General features: G+C 44.1%; 2 long non-coding RNA genes across 3 annotated transcripts in view; both read left to right on the plus strand.

Annotated features, from left to right (window-relative positions):
• Positions 1-15,424, plus strand: part of LOC143693615 (uncharacterized) — a 49,860-nt gene extending 34,436 nt beyond the window's left edge. For both annotated transcript variants that reach the window (XR_013181510.1, XR_013181508.1), the window contains 3 exons: positions 10,357-10,921; positions 11,934-11,979; positions 12,143-15,424. This is a non-coding gene — a long non-coding RNA (uncharacterized LOC143693615). The remainder of the gene's footprint in view (positions 1-10,356; positions 10,922-11,933; positions 11,980-12,142) is intronic.
• On the plus strand, positions 1,265-7,968 carry LOC129126068 (uncharacterized). Its single transcript, XR_008535041.2, has 2 exons — positions 1,265-1,709; positions 7,584-7,968. It is a non-coding gene; the product is annotated as an uncharacterized LOC129126068 (long non-coding RNA).
• Positions 15,425-26,300: the final 10,876 nt, after the last annotated feature.

The raw sequence follows: 26,300 nt of genomic DNA on the forward strand, positions 1-26,300 counted from the left end.
GAGGATTCCATCCTCAATTTGACAAAATAATTTTGATGCTATTTCAGAAAAGCGCTTATGTAAAATGAGTGATTTTCTGACTTCCCCCTTTAGGGTTTTCCATCAGCTTTCTGTCACACCCTGGTGTCTCTGCCACTACACCAGCAGCCACCTTCACCTGGCTCCAGCCTTCCCTGTGCTGCAGAGCCCCGGTGCCAGCCCCATGAACAGGGGATTCCCAGGCACCACCAGCAATCCCTGGCACCTGCCTATCTGCTGACTCAATGCTCCTCTAGGCTGATGCTCCCCCAAGCAGTCCCAGAGACCTGTGTGCTCACTCAGGAAAGCAGCTGCATGCCCTCATCATCAACACTGGCATCTGCTGAGCAGCAGCTTTTCCATGGTGCCCCATGGATTTAAGCTATCAGTAAATAATACTGGGCCCATTCCAGTTAAGAAGTAACACATTCACAGCATCAGCAGGAGCCAAATGAATTATTTCAAAGTTTTCTTGTGACTGAAGTAACTAGCTTTGCATTATGCCAATGCTACAGCTGTAACTCAGAAAGCAATTATTTTAGTATCAAAGCCCAACATCATATGTATAATCTTTAATGGAGAAAGCAAGTCACTACAAATCGGCAGGATGCTGATGGAAGACAGACTCTGCAGGCAGGAGGGAATGTTGCTCCAAACAGCTATATCCTGCTTCCCCCCAGTAAGTATTAACTGCTCCAACACCTCTTCATGATAGATAATAACCACGCTAACAAGCACCTGACTCAGCCTGAGTACCTGTTAAAAGTGTCACTGTCACTCAAGTGGGAGCTCTGCTTAATGCTCCTCTCCGATGAGGTGAAGTAGCTCAGCAGGAGCTGACAGCTCTCTTCTCTGCTGCAGCCTTCTTACCTCCTACTTTTCCGTGCCCTGCAGCAGGCTTGGTGTTTCTGCCTCTCTCCCTAGGGGTGCTGGAAGGATACACTCCCATTCCTGGGGGACTGGGAAGCCCTTTCATATTTGCCAATAGACAAAGGCATCAAAGCTTTTAAACTGACTAAAACTGGACTAAAATTCTCAAATGTGTTCAATATGTCAGTCAAAGACACGGGAGGAATAGCAGGATACTTCAGATACACTTCTCAAGAAGAGGCAGAGAGAGCATTCAGCTGCACCTTTCCCAGGCTCATCTTTCCCTGGAACAGCAGGTTCTGCCCTGAAGGCTTTGGTTAGCACCAGTGCCCAGCTCAGGAACTGTGAGTGCAGTGGACCTGGGAAAGGCTGTGTGTCCTAGGGTGACGTTATGATGCTTGTATCCCCATTCATGTGTTCTGTTAATATTGGATATTATGTTCTGTACCTTTAAGACCGGCTCTGAAGCGGGAAAGTTTTGTTTTGGTTTTCTTATCAGCCTGGCGGGACACGGAGTCTGCGGCTTTTGCTTTTGCTGCTTTTGCTTTTTGCTTTTGCTCTCTCGCTCTTGCTCGCTTTGCTTCTGCTTGCTTTTGCTCTTTAGCTAATTCAGCTAAACTGTCCAATTTCTTCCTGGACGGTTTCTCCTTTCCTTTTTCTGATCACTTCGAACCTGCTCCGGACTGGGACCTGAGAAACACCAAGATCCTGCACCTTCTGGCCTGCAGCAGCAGCCCCAGCGCCGGAGGGACTGAGACCAGAGTGACCACCCCCAGAGAGACTTTCTGAATTTGTCATCTTTTTCAGAGTGGTGTCATCCGGTATTGTTCATTTTGTGTGCTGGGGGGTGCTGTGCTTGTTAAATAAACAGGTTCTTTCCACTCCTCTCCGAGAAATCCTTCCCGAACCGGTTGGGGGGAGGGGCTGTGTGGGTTTGCTAACTGGAGGAGCCCTAATTTGGAGATTCTCCTCCAAATTTGCCCTAAACCTCGACAAAATCTTGGCGCCCAACGTGGGGCTCGAGAGAGTGAGTGGAAAAAGCCTGTTTTGTGGGTATTTTGGTTGCCATTACTCTCTGTTTGAAGCAGCTAATAGCCATGCTTTTTGAATTCATGATGAGTGTTGGGGTGAAGGCTTGCATGTGCTTCTGGTCCCTAGGGTTTTTCGAGATTTTAATACCTCTGTGGTCCCTAGGTTTATTTTCCTATCCTGAAATAGTTCTAGTATTGTCCCTCATACGTAGTTTTTACAGCAGAGGGGCAGTGACCAGAATGGCTATCCTGCTGGGCTTGATGGCAATGATGTGCAAGAAGTTTATAAACATGTTGGGGTCTGCTCCAGGTATGAATGGTTCTTGGCTATGGTTATTCGTCCAGTTTGTTAGAGGAGGAGCAGCAGGGAATGAGGCTTTTCAGCCTTTGGTTTCCTTCCTCTCCTATGAATCGGTTGCGTCAGTAGTAAAGGATGTTCAGTTTCCCCTGAATGTTAGAGAAACCATCTTTCTTGTATTCAATCTGGTAACCTTCCTCTATACAGTCTGCTGTCTCTCCAGAATGAGGGCTGAGATTTCTAGACGGGCTGATGAGACCCCTGACTTAGGAGTAGACCCAGGTGTGAAACATCCTGAGTGGTGTGGGAAATGGGAGGAAATGGGCCACATCCTGAAGGAATTCTCTGACCCTATAGTCTGGGATTTTCCCCATAAACAAATTCAGAACCCAGCTGAGGTGGGGAAATATCTGAAAGAGAAATACCAGGATGAGCCTAAGGAGAGAAAGGTCATTGCAGTGAGCTGGGCCCTGGCATATGCTTATCGCACTCTGTTGGAGACTGTAGGACAGCAGACGGAGGCAGGGGGGCAGGGAGATAAATCAGCTATCCCAGTCACTCAGGCTGCAGCCAACACCACAGGCTCAAAGCCAGCAGCCAAACCAGATAGTGAGCCTAAGCCAGCAGCTAAACCAATGGCTGTTGCTACCAGTACCAGAAGTGGGAAATGCACAGACAAGACCAATCGACCAGTGGATGATGATGATGATGATGATGCAGCAGAAGGAACCTCAATGCCTCCTGACATAAAATCAGGAGTCAAAGCAGCAGGTGCAAGACCAGATGCAAATATTGAGTCCTTTTCCCTGAAGGACCTTCGTGGCTTACGGAAGGATTACACCCGACGACCTGATGAATCCATAATTAGTTGGTTAGTCCGTCTCTGGGATGCTGCAGGCGAGGCTACAATTCTGGATGGCACAGAAGCGAGGCATTTGGGATCCCTGTCACATGATCCTGTCATTGACCAAGGAATGATGAGGGGGGCAAACCCTCAGAGCCTCTGGGCACGGGTCTTGGAAAGTGTTGCACAAAGATACCTGTGTGCAGATGATCTTTATATGCAACAGACACAGTGGAAGACCATAGAGCAAGGGATCCAACGCCTGAGAGAGATGGCAGTGGCAGAGATTATCTTCTCAGATGATGTGACAACTAGGAACCCAGACTTGGTGCCATGCACGTCTGTGATGTGGCGGAAACTTGTGCGACTTGGGCCACACGAATATGCTTCTGCCCTAGCCATAATGAAGCGGGATGAGAGGGACGAGACTGTGCTGGATATGGCAAGGAAGCTCCGAGCATATGCAGATGCTGTGCATGGCCCAACACATGCCAGAATTGCAGCGGTAGAAACACGTCTGCAGAACTTAGAGGATAAGATAGAGGAGAATCATAAGAAGCTCAGAGAGGAGATTAAAGAAGACCTTCTCCAAATCTCGGCAGTACAGATCAGAGGTTCTGGTATCCAAGGCAGACGTTCCCCAGATGGCCAGAGAAGGTACACCCCACGAACAGAGCTGTGGTTCTACCTGCGTGACTGTGGAGAAAATATGAGGAGGTGGGATGGAAAACCTACTGCTGTTCTGGCACGACGGGTGCGTGAATTGAAGGAAGCCACCAGGAAGAAAGCAGCTCCAGTTGCCCGTAGCCGAACCGCCAGGTATGATGCTGATGATGCCATGTCTGATCCCCTTGAAGGAACATCTAAGACATATGCCCAGGGAAAGAAGGATAACCAGGCTTAGAGGGGCCCTGCCTCTAGCCAGGTAGAGGCCAGGGAAAATCGTGTTTTCTGGTCTGTGTGGATTCGTTGGCCTGGCACATCGGAACCACAAGAGTATAAAGCTTTGGTTGATACTGGCGCACAATGTACATTAATTCCGTCGAGACATGTGGGGACAGAGTCTGTTTCTATTGCTGGTGTGACAGGGGGATCCCAGGATTTCACTTTGGTGGAAGCTGATGTGAGCCTCACTGGGAATGAGTGGAAGAAACATCCTATTGTGACTGGCCCAGAGGCCCCATGTATTTTGGGCATAGACTACCTTCGAAGTGGGTATTTCAAAGACCCAAAAGGACTCAAGTGGGCATTTGGGATAGCTGCTGTAGAGACAGAGGGCATCCAGCAATTGAACACCTTGCCTGGGCTGTCTGAGAATCCATCTGCAGTAGGATGTCTGATGAGAGAAGATCAACAAGTGCCAATTGCCACCTCCATAGTGCATCGACGACAGTATAGAACCACTCGAGATGCTGTGATCCCCATCCATAAGATGATCCGTGAGCTGGAGAGCCAAGGGGTGGTCAGCAAGACCCACTCACCCTTCAACAGCCCCATTTGGCCTGTGCGAAAATCTGAAGGAGAATGGAGATTGACTGTGGACTACCGTGCATTGAATGAGGTGACTCCACCACTGAGTGCTGCCGTGCCAGACATATTAGAGCTCCAGTACGAGCTTGAGTCCAAGGCAGCGAGGTGGTACGCCACTATAGACATTGCCAATGCATTTTTCTCCATTCCTCTGGCAGCAGAATGCAGGCCTCAGTTTGCTTTCACATGGAGGGGAGTGCAGTATACCTGGAACCGACTGCCCCAGGGGTGGAAGCACAGTCCCACCATCTGCCATGGACTGATCCAGACTGCACTAGAAAGGGGTGAGGCTCCAGAACATCTGCAATATATTGATGACATCATTGTGTGGGGGAACACAGCTGCGGAAGTGTTTGAGAAAGGAAAGGAAATCATCCAAATCCTCCTGGGAGCTGGTTTCGCCATTAAAAAGAGCAAAGTAAAGGGACCAGCTCGTGAGATTCAGTTCCTGGGAGTGAAGTGGCAAGATGGACGGCGTCAGATTCCTACAGACGTCATCAACAAGATCACAGCAATGTCTCCACCCACCAATAAGAAAGAGACACAGGCTTTCCTAGGTGCCATAGGCTTTTGGAGGATGCACATTCCTGAGTATAGTCAGATCGTGAGCCCTCTTTACCTGGTCACCCGCAAGAAGAACACTTTCCACTGGGGCCCTGAGCAGCAACAGGCCTTTGTCCAGATCAAGCAGGAGATAGCTCATGCAGTAGCTCTTGGCCCAGTTAGGACAGGACCAGATGTGAAGAACATGCTCTACTCTGCAGCCGGGAACCATGGCTTGTCCTGGAGCCTTTGGCAGAAGGTGCCTGGGGAGACTCAGGGTCGACCACTGGGATTTTGGAGTCGAGGCTACAGAGGCTCTGAGGCCAACTACACTCCCACAGAGAAGGAAATCTTGGCTGCCTATGAAGGAGTCCAAGCCGCCTCAGAGGTGATTGGTACAGAAGCGCAGCTCCTCCTGGCACCCCGACTACCGGTGCTGGGGTGGATGTTCAAAGGCAAGGTTCCTTCCACTCACCATGCCACCAGTGCCACATGGAGCAAGTGGATTGCTCTTATCACTCAGCGCGCCCATATAGGTAAACTAAATCGCCCTGGGATTTTGGAGGTAATTACAAATTGGCCCGAAGGTGAGAATTTTGGTGTCACAGATGAAGAACAAGAACCAGTGACACGGGCTGAAGAGGCTCCTCCATATAACCAACTGCCCCCAGAGGAAACACGCTATGCTCTTTTCACTGACGGTTCCTGTCGCATCTTAGGGATGAACCGGAAGTGGAAAGCAGCCGTATGGAGCCCCACACGACAGGTTGCACAAGCTACTGAAGGAGAAGGTGGATCAAGTCAACTTGCAGAACTCAAAGCCGTTCAACTGGCCCTGGACATTGCAGAAAGAGAGAAATGGCCAAAGCTCTACCTCTACACTGATTCATGGATGGTAGCCAATGCTCTGTGGGGATGGCTGGAGAGGTGGAAAAAGGCTAACTGGCAGCGTAGAGGAAAACCAATTTGGGCTGCTGATGAGTGGAAAGATATTGCTACCAGGGTAGGGAGGCTACCTGTGAAAGTCCGCCATGTAGATGCCCATGTCCCCAAGAGTAGAGCCAATGAGGAGCACCAAAACAATGAGCAGGTAGACCAGGCAGCAAAGATAGGGGTGTCAAAGATAGACCTAGATTGGGAACACAAGGGAGAGTTATTCCTAGCTCGATGGGCCCATGATGCCTCAGGCCATCAGGGCAGAGATGCCACCTATAAGTGGGCAAGAGACCGAGGGGTGGATTTAACCATGGACAGTATTTCTCAGGTTATCCATGACTGTGAGACGTGTGCTGCCATCAAGCAGGCCAAGCGAGTGAAGCCCCTGTGGTACGGTGGGCGATGGTCCAAGTACAAGTATGGGGAGGCCTGGCAGATAGACTACATCACACTGCCCCTGACACGCCAGGGCAAGCGTTACGTGCTGACCATGGTGGAAGCCACCACTGGATGGTTGGAAACCTACCCTGTGTCTCATGCTACTGCCCGGAACACCATCCTGGGCCTGGAAAACCAAATCCTGTGGAGACATGGTACCCCTGAGAGGATTGAGTCAGACAATGGGACTCATTTCAAGAACAGCCTTATCAGCACCTGGGCTAGCGAACATGGCATTGAGTGGGTGTACCATATCCCCTACCATGCACCAGCTGCAGGCAAAGTGGAGAGGTACAATGGACTACTAAAAACCCAGCTAAAAGCTTTGGGTGGGGGATCTTTCAAAAATTGGGAGCAGCATTTAGCAAAGGCCACCTGGTTAGTTAACACCCGAGGTTCCACCAACCGAGCAGGTCCTGCCCAGTCTGAGTCCCTGAATGTAATAGATGGAGATAAAGTCCCAGTGGTACGTGTCAGAGGTTTGTTAGGGAAGACTGTGTGGGTCAATTCTGCCTTGAGTACAGACAAACCCATTCGTGGGGTTGTCTTTGCTCAGGGACCAGGTTGCACATGGTGGATAATGCAAAGAGATGGAACAACACGATGTGTACCACAGGGAGATCTGATTGTGGGGTGAGAAAACCATACAGACATGAGATAGAAGGAAATGTGTAAGTGTTGAAGGTCTGGACAAGTGGGAGATGGAGAAGGAGATGGGCAAGTGTCGAAGGTCTGAGCAAGTGATAGATGGAGCTTTGAGTGAGTAAGGTGAAAGGGGTGAAATCCTGCCGCCCTGTAGTATAGGGCATGGATTCAGTGGTCCAGTGTGGGGATGTGATGAGGACATAATGAGTGTTGCTTGTAAATTGTGGGGGAGCAGATGAAAATTTTGTATGAATAAATGCATGATGTGTGGTAGTATGTTGATGATATGGGGATAAGGGGTGGAATGTCCTAGGGTGACGTTATGATGCTTGTATCCCCATTCATGTGTTCTGTTAATATTGGATATTATGTTCTGTACCTTTAAGACCGGCTCTGAAGCGGGAAAGTTTTGTTTTGGTTTTCTTATCAGCCTGGCGGGACACGGAGTCTGCGGCTTTTGCTTTTGCTGCTTTTGCTTTTTGCTTTTGCTCTCTCGCTCTTGCTCGCTTTGCTTCTGCTTGCTTTTGCTCTTTAGCTAATTCAGCTAAACTGTCCAATTTCTTCCTGGACGGTTTCTCCTTTCCTTTTTCTGATCACTTCGAACCTGCTCCGGACTGGGACCTGAGAAACACCAAGATCCTGCACCTTCTGGCCTGCAGCAGCAGCCCCAGCGCCGGAGGGACTGAGACCAGAGTGACCACCCCCAGAGAGACTTTCTGAATTTGTCATCTTTTTCAGAGTGGTGTCATCCGGTATTGTTCATTTTGTGTGCTGGGGGGTGCTGTGCTTGTTAAATAAACAGGTTCTTTCCACTCCTCTCCGAGAAATCCTTCCCGAACCGGTTGGGGGGAGGGGCTGTGTGGGTTTGCTAACTGGAGGAGCCCTAATTTGGAGATTCTCCTCCAAATTTGCCCTAAACCTCGACACTGTGATAAACAGTACTGGGTGGGCAAAAGAAGGTAGGAACCAACTGGATTTTTGATCTATAGATATTAGTTCTGGCAGCTAACACAAATTTAAAGAAGAAACAAAAGAGCAGGCAAAGGGAAGCACCTGCAGCTCTTTGAGATTCTCTCAGCTTTGAACTTTTAACTTCTTTGTTTCACCAGTTTAAATTAAGCAATTAGTAATGTGCTGACAATTTTTTTAACATGCTTCCCAAGCAAATGTTACCCATGAGCCTGTGATAAGATGGCAGCACAGAAAGGGCACTTACAAGATGACTCTGAAATTTATTGGTGTCACATTTAAGAGATAAAAAGCCTTTTCCCCGCCACAGGGATGAGGAAAAGCAAAGTATTTGAATTAAGTTAGCCTGCTGGGTACCTAAGAAAGATAAGTTCATGCAGAGTGTATTGACCACATGCTATTCTTGCAGGGGGTTGATAGGGAACATATGTGAAGACTTGATGGTGCTGGAAGGATCTGAAGACCCTGCCAGCAAAGTTCCTTTTGGCTGCACAGCTTGAACCTGGTTCAGTCCCTCTGCTCCTGTGATCTCCACCACCACACCTGTGCAACCAGTGCTAGGTTTCCCTCATGAAAGCAAAAGTTATGCATAATCTGCCTCCTGGAAGTGTTCCTCTCAGCAGTCCTTCCTTCCCTTGGGTCTTCCCTGAACCCTGCTGTTCCTTCTTCATGTTGGTTAATCCCCCTGACAATTCTGCATGTGCTTAAGAGATGCCTGGGAATAGGAAACTTTCTCTGGCAGGAAAAGGAAGAGAAAAACAGAAGTCATAGCTCACTTTAAAACGTTGAGTTGGCTATTTTTTATGTCTGGGTGGTAAGTCCACTGAGACAGCATCAAACTGCATATTTCTTAAGCAGTAGCTAGCACCAAAGCCTCGGCTCCATTCTCCTTAGGCCTGGGAGCTTTGTGGAATAGAAGACTTCTCCCTCGAGACTCCACTTCCCAGGAAGGTTTATTTCCCCATAGCTCTGAGATCTGAGACCACATGCCTGGAAGCAGAGAAGGGAGCCTTCCCCTTCATCTTAACCCTTCGTACCACACAAGCCACTAACCCACCAACATCCCTGACCTGCTGTGTTTGCTCCAGCTGCACATTGCACTTTCCAGGACAGTAGAAAGGCCCTGGGAACATTTCAGAACATTTCATGAACATGTCTAGGGCAATGTGCTGTGTGTTTACAGATTTGAACATCCTCACTATCTCACATAAAGCAAAGCTAAAAGAGGCTCCAGTTGCAGCAAGTGCTGTATCTTGTCATATCACAAATTCCACAGGGCCCATGCAGTCAAGATCAGACCCACCCACTGACACCTCCCCACCCTGGATATCTATGCATGAACAAAAGTCACTCAGCCTTCTGCCTGCATTGAATCCACTGGTTCATTTTAAATTCTCTTTGAATTAACGTGACATATCCGCAAATGCAAAACCTCAAGCTACTCTGTTGAAGATTTAAAGAGGGCAAATAGGGCACAGCTATAATGGGAATGACAATTCCTAGCAGAAAGGACTTTTTAAATCCACAGATTGATGTCCTTTTTATAGCTTCTATTTTTGAAAAGCATGCAAGCATTGACGACAAAGCCAGCACCACATGCAATCACAAACTAAAACTGGTCCAAAGCCACAAAAAAAATGGATGCAGAAAATGCAAAGTTACATTACTGCATGGTTGTTTTTCCTCCCCAGCTTGAAGGAGTCATCACTGCCTCTGCCACCTCTACCCACCAGTGAGAGACAATGAGTGAATGGCTTGTGTCTTCTCTGGACCTTCAGATCTAGGAAAGCTCTGTGTGGCCTTGAGCAAAAGTGGCAGACACTTCTCTGTCCATGCCTCCACCATTTGCTAGACACTGCATTTCATGTTCCTGCCTTTGGGTTTATGCCTTCCCACCTTATGGTTATGCCTTAACCCCGATGCCCGGGAAAGTTTGTGTTGAATCATGCCTGCAGGCCCTGGGCCAGGAAAATTTCATGGGGGGAAGCAGAAGATTTTCCAGAGGAAAACCCCTACAAGCAGCTTTTTAGGAAGAAAGCCAGAATCAGATTTGCATTTGTGGTCCTACGTCGAAAATCAAGGGAAACTCCAAGTTTAAGAGCAGCATTTGCAGGGTCAGCATGCCACACCTCATCCTGTACATGGGAAAGGGCTTAACTGCATGAAAACTTGTCTTCCTTTTTCCCCTGGCAAAACTCTATTACCTACAATTATAAAACTGTCTTCTCCTACAGGTCCAGACCATATGGCTGTGTTGGTATTACTGGGATCAAGGACTTCCAGCCATGGAATCCAGGACTGCAGGCAGCTCTGGGAGGAGAGTTTTCTCCAGGAGAGGAGACATTTCTCTACTCAACCTCAGAGCTGTGAACAAGATGGGCTGGCAGCACCACAGATTGATTCAGAGTGGGCCAAGGTTCTTGGGAAGCTGAGAAAACTCCTCTCTCTGTATACAAGAGGAGTCTGACATGAGAAATGCAAAAAGAATTTGGCCTGCTTAGAGAAGATGGCATTTATCTCTCACTCCTTTGATGCCACGATTCCCAAATTTTAGGCTGATCACAAAAAACTGCACTTTCTTGCAAAGCCTCTTTTCTTGTATTGGAATGAATTCTCACCAACACACCTTGAAATCTCCTAGAAATATAAACTTCTGGCAAGAAGAAAAATCAAGCCACACAGCCTGAATACAGTCCAGTCAGCATTAAGAAAAAGAATTGCTAATTAGGTGAAACAGAAGTACCTCAGCCTGGCAGTGCAGAGAGCCACAACTAATGAAGCACCAATGCTGCATCTCAGGTGATCAATCTCTGTAACTTTTCAAACTCTTTGTTCTACATTTAAATATTTTAATATTAATTTATTCTAATGCCATCTCAAGTGAATAATGAGTTATATCAGAATTGTGGTTCATTAAAAAAACCTCCAACAATAAAAAAAAAATCAGATTCTTGTAGATCAGTCTGTCCTGGTTATTAAAACCCAGAACACCTATTTTAAGCAGGAAATCTGCCTGTAATGGACTCCCAAGAGGGTATTCAGCCAGCTAAAAGAATTCTATGTTTACCTTGAAAGCAGCCATCAGTATAGGCCTAATGAAGTCTAAAAACATCCCTAAAATTGTGGTTATAGGCTCAATAACTTCTATAGTCTAAAATGAATTCAGTCACAAATGCTCTACTAAGAGCAAGAGTGCAATAAATAACAATTAACATGCAGGCAAAGTGCAGCTAAGGTACAGATGGGGTAGGATATTCCTGAAGGTCCCTGTACCATTTTTTTCTTACTGCAGCAGTTCTTCCAAATTCTGTCCTTCCAAAATAGAATAATAAGTCTTTCCCAGAGTTTCCACAGCAGTCAATTCCAAAGGTGAAAAAAACCAAATAAATAAATAAAGCAAACAAATCCTGAACTGGTTTTTCGCACTTTCTGAGGCAGTCAGAAAATGCCAACCAGGTCACATTTGACCCCCGAATGCTTGAAATGATGAATTTTAATTAGTTCATCAAAGCATAAGGGAAAAAATAGTACTTTCCTTTTCCAGCCCTTATCTTTTAAACCTGTAAAAAACCAATCCCATATTTAAGCAATTTCCCCTTCTACATAAGAGAGGGGAAATAAAACCCATTTGTGTGCCTGCTTGAAATCATCTCTCAACTCCACCCACCAGTTTAAGAAAATTATTAACTCTCCTTTCAAAGTCTTCATCTTTGCCTATGTCAGCAATGTCTCCAGTCTTCACATTTGCTTGCTCTTTATTCAGCATTTTATATGTTACAATTATTTTTTTTTCTATTTGTCTTCCCAACAGCAAATAATGAGAAACAATTTTAAGAAGAAGGAAGGAGTGAAAGGAGGTAAGATGTTCAGAAAAGGGGAAATCCACCTGAATTTGCTTGTCCTATGATGTAGCAAGCTCTGTGGGCTGGCTCCTTGTACAAGAACTTAAGGAAAATGTGTTTAGATGTTTCTTAAAATGTCAATTCAGTGCATGAAGTTCCCATTAATTCTTTCTTTTAGTTTATGAGTTCCAATCATCCTGGCATAAGTATTTCCAGCCCTGTGGCCAGACTGTTGATGCTGAGTCTACTAATCTCATCCATGAATCTGTGACAGCTCCTTCCAACAAGTGTGGCATTTGGCAGAAAGAAGGAAATGCAGTCCAGGAAATCATCTTCATTTATGAACTGCTGCCTCCTTAAGGGAAGAGTTGTTTCTGTTTTCTCCTTCCATCGTGGCTGGGATTGAAGCCTGCACGTAGTCCTGCTATACCAGCCTGCTCGCACGTCTGCAGTATTACACAAATGCCAAATTTTGGATGAGGCCACAGGAAATGCTGGATTGCCTTGTGGCTGTTGCTGCTGACTATAGCGTGAGGCTGCCAGGTTTCAACACAACAACTGCTCAGCTTCTCTAACACCAAAATAATAGAGGCAGGTTTCAAACATGAGTAATTCAGCCAAAGCACCATCCACACATTACTGTTCTGGAAAGTGGGGCGAGGGAATCCAGGAAATTGAACAAAAGTGCAAAGGGTTGAAGTCTGTCCCTCTTTTCCTAGATGCAGCTGAAGCAGCAACACCCCTAAGAAATCAGTATTCAGTAGTGCAACCAGAACAAGCCAACAGAACAGAATATCATAAATACCAGTACAGAGACAGCTGGGATCTTACTAGTGCAATTCTGCTTCTGCAAGGATCAAAGAATTGTGCAATTGATCAAAACGAATAATTAATAACCATTGCCGTACCTCACCAGCATGAAATTGCTCATTTAATTCTAATCAAAGTTAAACCTTGGTTTTCTAAAACCAGACTTTTGATTAACTTTACTGCGAAGTACTAATGTTCCAAAGATCCGATGCTATTTACAGTTTGGTTTTCATGCCATCCTGAAAAGGTTGGTTCTCTTCATTCCTTGCCTCACAGAGGTGAATTACACAGCAGTAGCAACCTGCAGGATGCTCAGCTATACATGTGGCAGTTAGAAATCCAACAGCTGCTGAGCAGCTTGGCCTAGCAGTACATCCATCTAAGGCTGCAGGGATGGTGTGCCAGCAGAAGCTACAGGGGGAGATGCATGAGACCAGAAAGCAAGATGGGGATGGTAGAGCTCAGACATGGATTCCCTTCACAAACCATGTTAGTTTCCACCTGTTCAGGCACTGTCTTTCCTTTTCCCTTATGTGCCCTCCTTCTGTAGAGGCAGAATTAACAACTATCACTCACAGCTTGACCCTTCTCACCTCCCTGGCTCTCCCCCAGGGTCCCTGGCTGTAACACTCTCCACCACCAGCCAAACAAGATCAGATGCAACTCTCCAGAACCCATCAAAGAAATAAAAAGTCAGCCAGAAGAAAGCAAAACAAACCACAAACCAGGAGGTTATTCCAGAAGAAGTCTCTATGGACATGCCTGGATTATTTTAATAGCTTTGTTGGCTTAAACAGAGTTCACAGTTTGGCAGTTCTGAGTTCTGCCTTCCCAGAGGAGGCCCATAGAGACCTTGTTCTCATGTTTTCATTGCTTTTTTTCCTTTGATCCAAGGACAGAGGCATCTAGCTGATAAGAAAACTTAAATTCTAATAAATCTGTGAACTTAGTATTTCCTAGCATGGTTCTTGAAGTGTCTGTCCTGGGAATATGGCAAATTCTATTATATCACAGTGACCATCAGTAACACAGCTGACCTAAAAATTAATCTACTCTTTATATTATTATCTCAACATAAAAATTAGCTCTAGCACTAATCACACATCCTCAGAGCTTGTGACCTTTAAGAATTAAATTATCTGAAAGAATATAGAAAAAATGGAGGAAGCAGAAATATCTGCTTTCCCAGTTGAAACAATCTCCAAGTAATTTGTTATGTGGGGGGCAATTCACAACTTAAATAAGGAAAAAAAATTAGAAGAATTGAGCACTTGCTTGAAATAGCCCAACATCTAACCTTAAGAGTCAGTTACAGTAAGCAAATTATGACAGTGGCAACACAGGGAGTGAACCTGTTCCCAGGATCTGACCAAGGGCCTCATCCCCAGCACAAAGCAGAGGCAGCCTTTCTGAGGGCTGCAACATTCCACCTGCATTACCCCCAGCAAGCTGACATCCAGCAGAGGACTGCAGCTAGGAAACTGCACTGACTGTGAGAACTTAAGGACAACAGTAGTGAAGTTTTAATGACTTGACCAACGCTGCTGAAAAGGAGAAGGATGTCTGTATGTGTTTGTATTCCACCAAAGGCACACAGAACATTATGTGGCACATTAGACTTAAAAGCTCGCAATGTATATAATGAATTATGCAGCAGTGTTTATTGTACAATTTTAACTAATAAGCCATCCTAGATTGAAATAATAATAATTTTGCATACAAGGCATACAGTAAAAATGAATCATGCATTCCAAGTGCCTGGAGCAAAGCATACCTTCCCTGAGAGGAGGCTCACTGGGAGCACTGGCTGAAGGCTTCCAGCCATGCAGAAGAATGAGGGTGGGGGAAAAACATGCCCCTAGTTCCTCCTGCCATTTCAGCCATCCTAGAGCCAGCTTTGAGCTGGGAGCTCAGGACTGTAAATATTACAGGAGAGTTATTATGTGAGTAACTAGGGGCTGTAGCTGGCAGCTGCTGATCATTCTTTCTTGTACATCTACTGCTAAATGTGGCCAGAGATGAGCAGAAGCTGACAAACAAAGTGAGCCCTGTGAGACTGTGAAGTGACAATGTATCGATTTCGATTCCATTAATTGGGGGATCACTCAAATATTCCATCAAACCCATCAGGAAGGAAAACCAGAATTTTGCAGCACTACTTCATGTGCTTTAGGGTCTTAATGACTTCTGTATTAGTATAATGTAACATTATAATTTGCTACAATTATGTAATTACAGCAATATTACAAAATATTATAATGCATAAAATTAGTATAATAATGTTGCATAATTATAATTTGCAATCTAATACATGAACTGATTTGTATACTATTCGAAACTACATTATAATGTTACATTCTGGCTTTTCCCATGCTCCAATTGCAAATTGCCACTTAAAGCATTCACTTAAGTTCTCATCCACAGCTCCCTTGTGCCTTCCAGCCTACCTTAATTTCTTTTCTATCTTCAGCACATAGTTTCTGCCTAATCTGGCTTGCTCCCTGGCTCGTGTTCCACCACAATGTTTTTGCCTTGGCACATACAGTATTCAAATCTGGTCCTGGTAGATTATAACCCATTTTGAATGAATGCAGAATTGTTCAAGAACATAATCACAAAGCTCCATTAAAATAAAGCTTCTCCAACACTCGGGGCCTGGCTTTGTCTTTTTCACTAACTAGAAAATAATTATCTTTTGGAACTATTAGTGGAGCATAGAAACATCCTTTAGTTTGAGTGATACACTGTAAATTAGCATATCTGCATACTGATTGTTGAGCATATCTGGAACCAATGGATCTGCCACAGTCTGTAGCAGTTGCCTTATAGCTCTATTAATCATGATAGCAATGGAGCCTTGCCCTGGATCACCCAGGGACCAGCAGCCTCCTTTCCAGCAGCCAATCTTTCAGAGGGAAAAATATTTTCTTTTTTTAAATATTAATTTAGCTGTAATAATTAAGTGCATTGTTGATTTGTGCTTTGAAAATTTAAGTCCAAGTACGTCATCTGCGTTAGTAATGAATATATATTTTATTCCACTTTTAGTTACCTTTTAAAATATGGTTATTTCATGTTCTCCCCTGAATTTGCATAGGATTATCTATGTAAATAAGGAAGCAAATCCCAGAGGTAGCCAGAAGTTTGTAAGAACTTTTTTCATTAATAGTTGTAGGACTTTACCTTTTTCTGAGAAATTTCACTGTTTCTGGGAAATGATAATAAAACTCGAAGCTTTGGATTAAAAAAATCAGAAATTGAAATTTCCTGCCACATGAAACTGGATTTGTGGCTTGGCTGGCTCAATCTTCTCTGGATTAGAAGCTGTCACCAGAATACATCTGCCATCAAGCATGACCAAGGGCTCCCCTGGTGCTTAAGCCAAAGAACTGGACAGAAGTTTTGCCATCCAGCCACAAAACGAAAAAGCCAGGTACACTTCCAATAGCATTCTCAATGTTTTGGAAGATTTCCATTTTAATTTTAACACAGAAATATTACTTTACACAGAATTTTTAATTCTGCACATCTCAAATGTCTTTCTTTCCCCCACTTGCTCTAGTGGTGAAGATAAAGCTTCTCCAAGCTGAAGATAAAGCAGAGAGCTCAGCACCTCATAGAACCAAATAAAGCACCAACTCTGATCCTAAATGATTCAGCATTTGACAAACAGGCATAGCTAAAAAGACTAACTTTCAACTTATCTCTGTTTAATTATTTTATTTTCAATGGCTTCCTACTGGTCTCAGTTAATACAGTCTGCTTGACATTTTTGCAAAGTAAATGTTTCCAGGTTTTTCCTCTCCTCCATCAATTATAGCATATTCATTGGAAGGGAAAAGGACCAAAAAAACCCATTTTAATTAATACAGAAGTTATCTTTCATCCCCCATTAACTCCTCTTCCCTCTATTTATTCATCTAATGTTCTATACAGCTCAGCCTAGATTTCTGTGACTGGATCACATCTTTCAAGGGAAGCCTTTCCAAAAGCTGTCTGTGTTTCAGTAGAGGAGCAGAGCTGCCCTGCCTGCTGTTCCCTTGGGGAAGCACCGTGCTTGGCTCATCACTTTGGACAGCCAGTGCTAATGAGATGCATCATTCTGCTTTCTGACCTTAAACACTTTAAAGAAGCCAAATTATTAAACACCACCGAACATCCACCCTGTGACAAATGAGCATCCCCAAGGATACACCTGGCCGAGTAACCTAATTCATTAGACACTTGGGGGGGGGAAATTTGGCCGCTGTGGAAGGGTGTTAGTAGTGCTTAGTAGGCAAATGACGTCGGTGTTATATATAAATATTGGTATGATTGATAAATATTTGATATGTCGATTCCCATCTCTCCACCACAGCCTCGCTGTGGGTGCCCTCCGGTGATTCCCGGCTCCCTCGGGAGCGGGCGGAGCGGCCGGGCTGGCGCGGCCCGCGGGCTCCCCCTGCTGCCGCCGCCCCGCCGCTGCTGCCCGGTACCGGCACCGGCCTGGTGCGGGCTGCGGAGCCGTAAAAGGCCCCGTTTGACCCGGCCTCAGCTCGCCCATGCGCCGGCGCGAACAGCACAGAAGAGCAAAAAAGTACGGCTTCACAAACGCGGAGACACGCTCTATAACTAGAAAAACAAGTTCGCAACTTGGAGCGGGAACTAAACTGACTTCAAGGTATTTAAAATGAAAAAACAAAAGCAGAAACCAAACCTTTTCTAGATGGAAGTATTAAAAGTCCTCAAACCGCTAAGCAAAAAACAGCTCCTCTGTCAAATGCTGGGGGGCTTTGACTACAGCAACACAGAGCAAAAATGCCCAAGTCAGGCAACCTTCAAAGCACAATTAAACAAACACCCAGAAACCTGCAAAACAAACCAGTCTTTTAATAAATCCCGCAGTTCTGACTACAGAAAACGAGGAAATGGGATTTCCTCCGTACCACCTTGGCTGGTGTCTGAACCTCCTCTCTGAATCAGGAGCTGCCAGAATACACCTGTCACCAAGGACTTTTCAGGGGCTTGAGTCAAACACCCAGACATGGGTGATGCCTTCCAGCCATGAAAGTGTTCCAGATTGAGGCACAAGAAATGTGCTTCAGGAAACAGCTTCCCAAACAAATTATTGAAAGACTACTCTCCTGACAGCTGCTGGGGTTTTTGACTATGGCACCCTGCATCAGGGCTGGGAAAAGACAGGAAAAGGCTGGAACTCCAGGTACAGTGCCACAGAAAGCCAAAGCTGACATGGCTGCATTCCCCTTCTGCAGAGGGCTGATGGATGAGATCTCTTACCTGCATGGTCAGGGTTAAAAGAGAGCCCAGGGCCCCATGAGGAGTGGAGCTAGAAGATACAAAAAGGATTTAATGTAAAACCTGCTCTTCTCCATCTCCCTAAGGGTGCCTTACTGACTACCATTTTAGGGAAGCTGCAAATCAGCTTTGGGAATATTTTTCCTGCCATAATTACATGCAGCTGCATTTTTAGCCCCTCCATTAAGTACATATTACCTCCTTAAATCCCCTGAGAGCCTTTAAAACAGATTCTTATAAGAGCTTTTTTCCCATCCTTTATTTTTTCTTTAATTAGCTGTTATTCACACAAATTGGGCTAATACCAAATGAAAAAATATTTTCATGGAATTCGCCACAGGCAATCTAAAGCTTCTTTTCAACATTATTTCTATGCAACTGGGGCTGTGTTGCCCTTATTCCCAATTGTTTTGTGGGCCCAAATTCAGCCTGATGTAACTACATAGTATTACCACTTCTACTTTACTGACACCTGAGACACTGCCCAGCCCTCCTTGATAACACCACTGTGTTATCACTCACTCTCACTGTGGCCCTGAGAGTCTGCACCATGCCTATAAACTGCTACAAAGCAAAGGTGTGAAATCAGCCATTTTCCCAGTCCCCTTCCCTAAACACAGCAAAGTATGCTTTTGTATGCTGCTATCACTCCCAAAGTATGAAAGGGTTTGGGTTTTCTGGAGCCAGTAATGATGCCAAAATACTTCTTTTTTAAAAGATGCAGTGGTGTGTATATATGTATATGTTCCAGTACAATATGGGTTGTTTGTGGGCAGTTTTCCATACCACAAGGACCAGTTCACACTCAGTGTGTTCAGAACTGAGAGATCTCCACAGCAACAGGAGGTGGGCAGGAGACCAATGTCATCTCATACCATTCTAACAATTAAGGACACTCCCATAAAGACTCATATTAAATCTTTTCTATGGATTAGGATTTGTATAAAGCTGCCCTAAGGATCAGCAAGCCAGTTGCCTCACGAGTAAGCAAATTTTAACAAACTTTTGACTAAGCCCTTCCTAAGAGTACCCTGTCAGCAGGGTACTCTACAGTTCAAAGGCAGGGCCAGCCAAAGGGGGAGCCACAGCAGCTCTGGACCTGGGAGAAAAGAGTGAGAATTCCCTTGTACATCCCCAGCAGGGACTCGACATGCACTGGAGCCACTGCACAGCTGCATCCTGGCTGGCCACCACTGCATGCAGCAGGGACCTGTGCAACATTGCTAAAGCTCCTGCCACCCTCAGCTGTATTCCAGAGGGCTATCCCAGCCCACAGTGTGTGATGGGAACTGGATCCATGGTTAGCAGATATTTGGCTTTGGGTTAGACAATGACTGAAGTTTCAGGGGACTGAAACTACTGAAAACCTACAATAATCCCCGTGCATAACAACATACTTTGCAGCACTGCTTGCAGACCAAAAGAGACAGAATTGGACAAGACTAGCATTTTTAATTATGCAACAATACATTCTATAGTTTTGCTCTCATATTTCTGTCTACCTCTAGTTCCTTTCCCACCACAGAATATCTTTTTTGGTTATCTCAATTTTTCCAATTTCTGCTCAGTAAGGGACATTAATTTTACAGAAAAGCCTAGAAACAAGCTTTGTTTACACTGATACTGACTCAAAATCTCCCAATTAACCTTAAATAGAGTTGAGGAGAGTTCTGAAGTAAAGCCTATTCTGATATCTGGGAACCAAACATGGGAGAAGTGGGCTGTGAAAGAGCCAGACAGCTCCTGACTAAGCTCAAATAAAAAAGGAAAGCACATAGAAAGTAGAAGCAGACATAGGCTGCCCACGACAAATATAGAAACTTGGCTTGCATTCACAAGAGTGAAGCTATGAAGGCCAAAGCTCAAGGAGGTTAGAGTATGGAACAGGTTACATTGGTCAGCAAGAGGGGTTTCTGTAAGCACACTGGCAGCAGGAAGGAACCTAAGGAAGACACAGCCCTGCTCTGTAGGGGCCATGGAACCTAGTGACAAGTACAGGGTAGGCTGGAGTACCCAATACTTTTCTTTCTGGCCTTAGATTGCACCAGAGAAGGCTGCCAGCTGGTCTCCCCGGTCCCTGATCCCACTAACCTACTCTGTGGGAACATGTCAGCAGGGAGCAAGGGAAGGGCTCCCCACTGGGGAGGGTGAGACATAGGTAAAAACAGCACAAACAGTGAACTTACCATGAGGGCATGGCACCACAGCCCCTGAGCAGAAAGAGCAACAGGTCCCATCCCATGAATCAGGCAAAAGCAACCCAGATCCAAGATCAAGCCAGGAAATCCAAGAAACGACTCATGACAAAACAGGACTGGAAAAATGTCCTACAGTTCCATCATAGGTCAGGAAAGGGCTACTGCTCTTGGGCCTGCACTTAAATATCTTGGTCATTGCTGTGTGGGTGAAGGTCCCATGTGAGAGTGGTCAAAGCAATTGAAGCCCATTAGTGCACTCAGGGCCCTGTTAGGAAATTGTTTTCACAGGTGAGGACTGGAGCATTGGAGCCAATTGGATAGATGCAAGTTCACAGGACCAGATAGGATGCACCTGAAAGTCATGAGGTTTTGACTGTGTGACCCCTCTCTATCATCTTTGAAAGGTCAATGATACTGAGGGAGGTGCCTGATGTTCAGAAAAAAACACATCATAGCTATCTCCATCCCAGGGAAATGCAGGCCGAACAGCTTTGTCTTGGGTCCAGAGAACGTTATGGAGAAGATCCTCCTGGAAATCATTCCAGCCACAAGACAGTCACAAAGATGACTGGAAGCAGCCAGCATAGATTGTTCAAAGGCAAACCATGTCAAAAACCTTTATAAGGCACAGTGTTTCCTATGCACAACATAAACCAGTTGAAAGACTTCATCTATGTTTTATCTACTCTGGTTTCCATAGGCCATCGCAGACAATTTTGGTAGATATAAACACTAGTAATCTGGATTAGATGATAACATCCGGTAACTGTTACAGTTTGTCCCTTTTAAGGTCTTTTGATGTTTTTATTTCTTGTTTAATGTAGTAAATTACTCCTGCCAGTTTCCTTTTTATTGACTTTACCTGAGCAGCAGAGTCGGGAGGGAGGCGTTGTTGGCTGGGGTCAAGTGGAAAGTTTGTGAGAAGAGCCAGTGTTGAGATCTTGGGTTGCACACAGTGTATGTGGCATCAGGATGATCTTTCATTCTAATACAGCCAGGCTCAAGGAGTCTCTCTTTCAATGAAACATACAAATCAACCTTTTTTGTTAACTGAAAACACAGATTGTCACAGGAGTGCATTCAGTGGGACTACCTTTGGAGTAACAGAGGGGATAGTTCCTTCAGGATCCGCTGCTAAGCAAAGGGAATGAGCCCAGATGGAACACTCTGCAATGCAGAATGCCTCTTTGTCGTGCACAGCTTTGCATGAGGTCCTGATGCTTTTCCCTAAATTTCACTGATGCACCCCAAACCCATAACTGAGGGAGATAAACTAAGCATTGAGTCAGTTAACTTGTTCTTCTAGGGCCAATGCAGTTCCACATTAGACTTGCAGCAGCTTTAGTGGAGCCACTTGTTAATAGAGGAGGAAAGAAATGTCTTTGTAAAGGCATTGAAATTGGATGGCCTCTTTGATAAAGGAATGTTTCATCCATTAAATGAAATATGATTAATTATGTTAATGTCTATACACTATTTTTCTTATTCATGTACTAGTATTTAATTCCTTAAGTGTGATTATGTGTACCCCTTCACAAGTCACATTGTTTTTCAAAATGTAAAGACTGTCACTTCTTATGTAAACCTTCAATGTCCTCTAACCCACAGCAAACAGGTTCCTCTGTGTTAATGTTTTATGTTCAGGTGATATTTCTATTAGATTCAGGTCATAAATGTGAAAGACAAACTATACCAAAGTGACAAATTATTTAAATATCAAAAGAAGAAAATACCATGGATTGAAATTAAAGTCTTACACAGGTTTTAAAATTAGGATCTTATCAAAGATAAGTGTTTCCTGTATCTAGTACTCTGCAGAACAAAACTAATCAGGCTATATCTAAAACTGAATACACACACACCATTTTATGCAAAGGTCAAATGTGACTCAAGTGTGACTTGAGTGTTCAAATGTGACTCAAGTGTTCAAGTGTGACTCAAGGCTCAGCACTGTGACTGGACACATGATTCCTAGATAGACTCTTGTGACTACTCACGTGAGCAGTTTTAGCACCAAAATATTCTCCCTCAGAAGCCTGTGGCCTCGTACCCCTCTGAGAACTATGCATGTCCTTAACATCATGGGTTCACAGCTAAGGGACATTCCCTTTTGTTTCTGCTGTGATGTGGGGATAGCCTCTGTGCTGGCACCAGCACCAATAAAATTTGGAGGTCTCCATAGCCTGGTTGGCTCTGGCTGGATGTCACTACTCCTGGGGACAGTGACAGTAAGAAGGAGGCATGATCCACCTGTGCCCCTCACAAAGGCCAGAACACACCTTACACTTAAGCCTTTCTCTTGCCACCGTCTGGAGCAACCATCTGCTTCAGTTTCTTGAGTGTTTTAGGCTAGTGTGGTTTAAAAGAGGCACTCAGGGATTTTTTAATGAGTCGTGGAAAAAATGAAATTGTGATGATGGATGTGCCACTGGAGTCATGCTTATTGCACCGTACCATTCTTTCCTCTACAACTGTATGCTAATTTTTCAGTGGGTTTTACTGGGATCTGATGTAAGCTGTTGTTCTCTGACGTTTAGGGAAATTCCCAAATTAAAATTATTCCAGTACCAGTTTCATAATTCCATGAAAAGTTTCATAAAATGCTGTCCCTGAAACCATCCTCATAATTGCAGAATATGTGGTTGCAATAGAAAGAGGAAATGGTTTGTTAAAGACATACTTTTAAAATATATATTAATTATTGTTACAGCTAATTTGCAATAGTGCAAATATTGTAAATATTCTCGTTACATTGCATGTTATGTATTGGCATACATGTAATTAATAAATATGGTATATGTATAATGTACTGGGTACACATCTGTTGGCCTAACCCGCTTTTGAGGGAGGTGTGTTGGCTTCTGGGAGTCTGGGTCAAGAATGCTACTGAGAAGTTGCCAAGCCTGATGAAGCCCACAGATTGTTACCCACTATTCCATGTGGAAGCTGATACAGCTGGCAGTGCCTCCCCTTCCAAGACAGGCTTGGAAAGTTGGGGCTGTTCAGCCTGGAGAAAAGAAGTTTGCATGGAGACCTCATAGCAGCTTTCCAGCATCTGAAGGGGGATTAGAGGGAAGCTGAAGAGGGGACTCTTGATCGGGAGCTGTAGTGATAGGACAAGGAATAATGGGTGTAAATTGAAAGAGGACAAATTCAGGTTAAATATTAGGATGAATTTTTCTCATGTGAGGCTGGTGAGGCACTGGAACATGTTGCCCAGAGAAGTTGTGGCTGCCCCAACTCTGGCAGTGTTCAAAGTCAGGCTGGATAAAGCCTTGAAAAACCTGGTCTGGTGAGATGTGTCCCTGCCCATGGAGGTGGGGGTTAGGACTAGATGATCTTTAAGGTCCATTTTAACCACTTAACATTCTTTGACTTAATGATATAATTAGATCTCTGATTAGAAAATACCTGGAATGTTTGAAGTGGTAGTGGCCATTCTGCTTCTCTGCTGGCGTTGTGGTGTTGTAGTAGCAGAACTCAGCCAGGATTAGGGCACCAGAAAAAGGTCCTGCAATAAGCTCTGTGCAGACAATGCAGACAAAGCACACACACAATCCAGGTCAGGCATTGGAAACAGCAGAGGAACAGGGTCACAACATCATGACTTTGGCACCCAGGGAAATGTCCTTAGTACTAGCATACACCAAGCCCAGTATCTTCACATGCTTCACATCCACGTCCTGGGTGCCATTTTTGCACTGATGCAGGCAGACACTCTTCCTCTAACAAAGGCTGATCTTTCAAAGTCATGTCTCAGAAGAGCAATTTAAAAAGTCCTATATTCTCCAGACTAGAAAACTTATCTCAATGTATTATGTCACTGTTCAAAATAGAGGAAAAAACACTTTAAAGCAATTTTTTTTATCAAATGTACTCAGACAATTAAAAAGGCATAAAATTTAGGACAGAAAAAGTTCTTAGAAAGAAATCCAATTATGAATAGGAGAGTCTTAGAGATGGAGTAGTCTGTGAAGTCAGTGGCTAAGTGCAGCAATTAGATATATAACAAGATATTGAGCATTTTTAAAGTCCTTATAGAATAAGAGATATTAACAAAAACAAAACACCAGGCAGAAATTGAGGGTTCTTTTCCTCAGGTTAACTTGTGGTTTTATTTCACTATTGCTTTCTTCAACCAACTGCAGAATTCATCACCACATAACTTGCTTTCATTTTCTTTTATGAGAATGTATTTCCTTGCCCCAAGTGAAACAGGATACCCATCTTTCAGAATTTCTGCCCTACCTTTTGCAATACCATCATTTGTGTGTGGTAAGAGAAAAAGCATTTAGCAAATCCCATTGTGGTTAAAGGAAATGTGAAGCTTTACTATTGCAATAGGATAAAGCTTTTATTGAGATACAAGATTGACTAATGTGGGACAGTTCCTACTTCCCCTTACTTTGATGTCATCTGTTTAAAAGATGAGCAGCAGAAATAATAACTCTACTTTGTAGTTTATTTTTCTACCTTGCCATGACACTGACTTCTAATGGGAAGAGATTTAAAGAGCACACAAACCTGCTGGAGGTGCCCCTTTGAATCCCCTGCCATCAGGAAAACTACCCCAGTGCCCATAAAGAAAAGAAAAGGATTTGTCTTCACCCTCTTATGGTGAATGCTGATCTTCCTTTTAAAACAAATTTATGACAATTAAGTGTCTGTGCTGCATTGTCATTGGTAACAAAAACCAGGTAAAAATCATGATGGGAGATTGAAAAATAAACTGATATTGTTAAGATTTTTTAAATTACATGTAACATGCTATGACAAGAAGAGTATACATGATAATTTCTTAATAATTTGTTCTCCAAAACTTTAGTTTTGCTTTGAAATGAAAGGAGTCACCAAAAGAGAACTATAAGGCCTGTTTCTTCTAGGAAAATACATGATGGTGAGATGGTAATTGAGGAAGTAAAGACTGACCCTGGAAAGTGAAATTTGAATAACTATGACTTTTTGAGCTAGATTGTTTTTGCTTTTACAGTTTTCTGTTTCCCAGCTTTTCAACTTCACTAGCTGGTAAACTTTTGGGCTCAAAGAAAAGATGAAAGATCTCGGACAATGAACCAACATCTCTGTCCCTTCAGCATAAGACCTTGCAAAGCCTGTTCTCAGAGTCACCCAAGAGATCTTACACTAAAGGGGGAAAATATTGGCTAACCTGTTCTATAGGGTTAAAGTAGGAAATGGAAAAAAAAAGAGGATGAATTTGAATGGAAATACCAGTTTTTTCATATACATTAAAAAGGAAAGGAAAAGCAGTATTACTGCTGTCTTTAAAAAAGAGCTCCCAACTGTTTTGAAAGAATTGTCTTTACTTGAAAAGGTATTTTGATTCAAGTGAAATCATGTGTATGTGCCCTTTAAAAAGTATGTCAAAGAGATGCTATCAAAGTTCATCCACATCAAGACCATGTCTACTCTCAGTGGTGAGTATTACATATCCCTTCAAGAAAGGTGGGTTGTTAGAAGTGTGTCAGCAGGCCTCTGTGATGCTGGCTCCTCCTGGGTTTATACATCATCAGGTTGCCATTATTTTCAGGATATGAGCTGTTTTCTCTAGTGGATTCTCACCTCCTGCACAGTCCAGGATGAGTGCTGCTTAGGAAAGGGAACATCTGCTCAGCCCTCTCACTCTTTGTCCAACAGCTGGTCCCTCTCTCACTTAATGCCATCTGTGTCTTTCCTGAAATTTTCTACACCTGAAATGGTGGAGAGGTGCCACAACAGGATTTCTATCACAGCCTTCTAAAACCTCAGAATTGTTAACTTATATGAAGGAAATTATGGCATTAATATAATTCCCATGAAAAATTGAAGACAAAGAGGTTTTCCTGGGGCTTTACATAGACCGAACAAAAAAATATGAACATTTTTCATAAAATGTTTAATTCTTTTAATTCAGCAAAGTTGCCTTATTTGTGAAGTCAAATGTTTTATAGACACTTTCAGCTACACAAATAAATTAATAGTAGAGAAATCAGGTCTTTCTCCCTTCTGATACTGTCTCCATTCCTTCAGATATCA

Source organism: Agelaius phoeniceus, chromosome 1 (assembly GCF_051311805.1).
Source record: "Agelaius phoeniceus isolate bAgePho1 chromosome 1, bAgePho1.hap1, whole genome shotgun sequence".
Lineage (NCBI taxonomy): Eukaryota > Metazoa > Chordata > Aves > Passeriformes > Icteridae > Agelaius > Agelaius phoeniceus.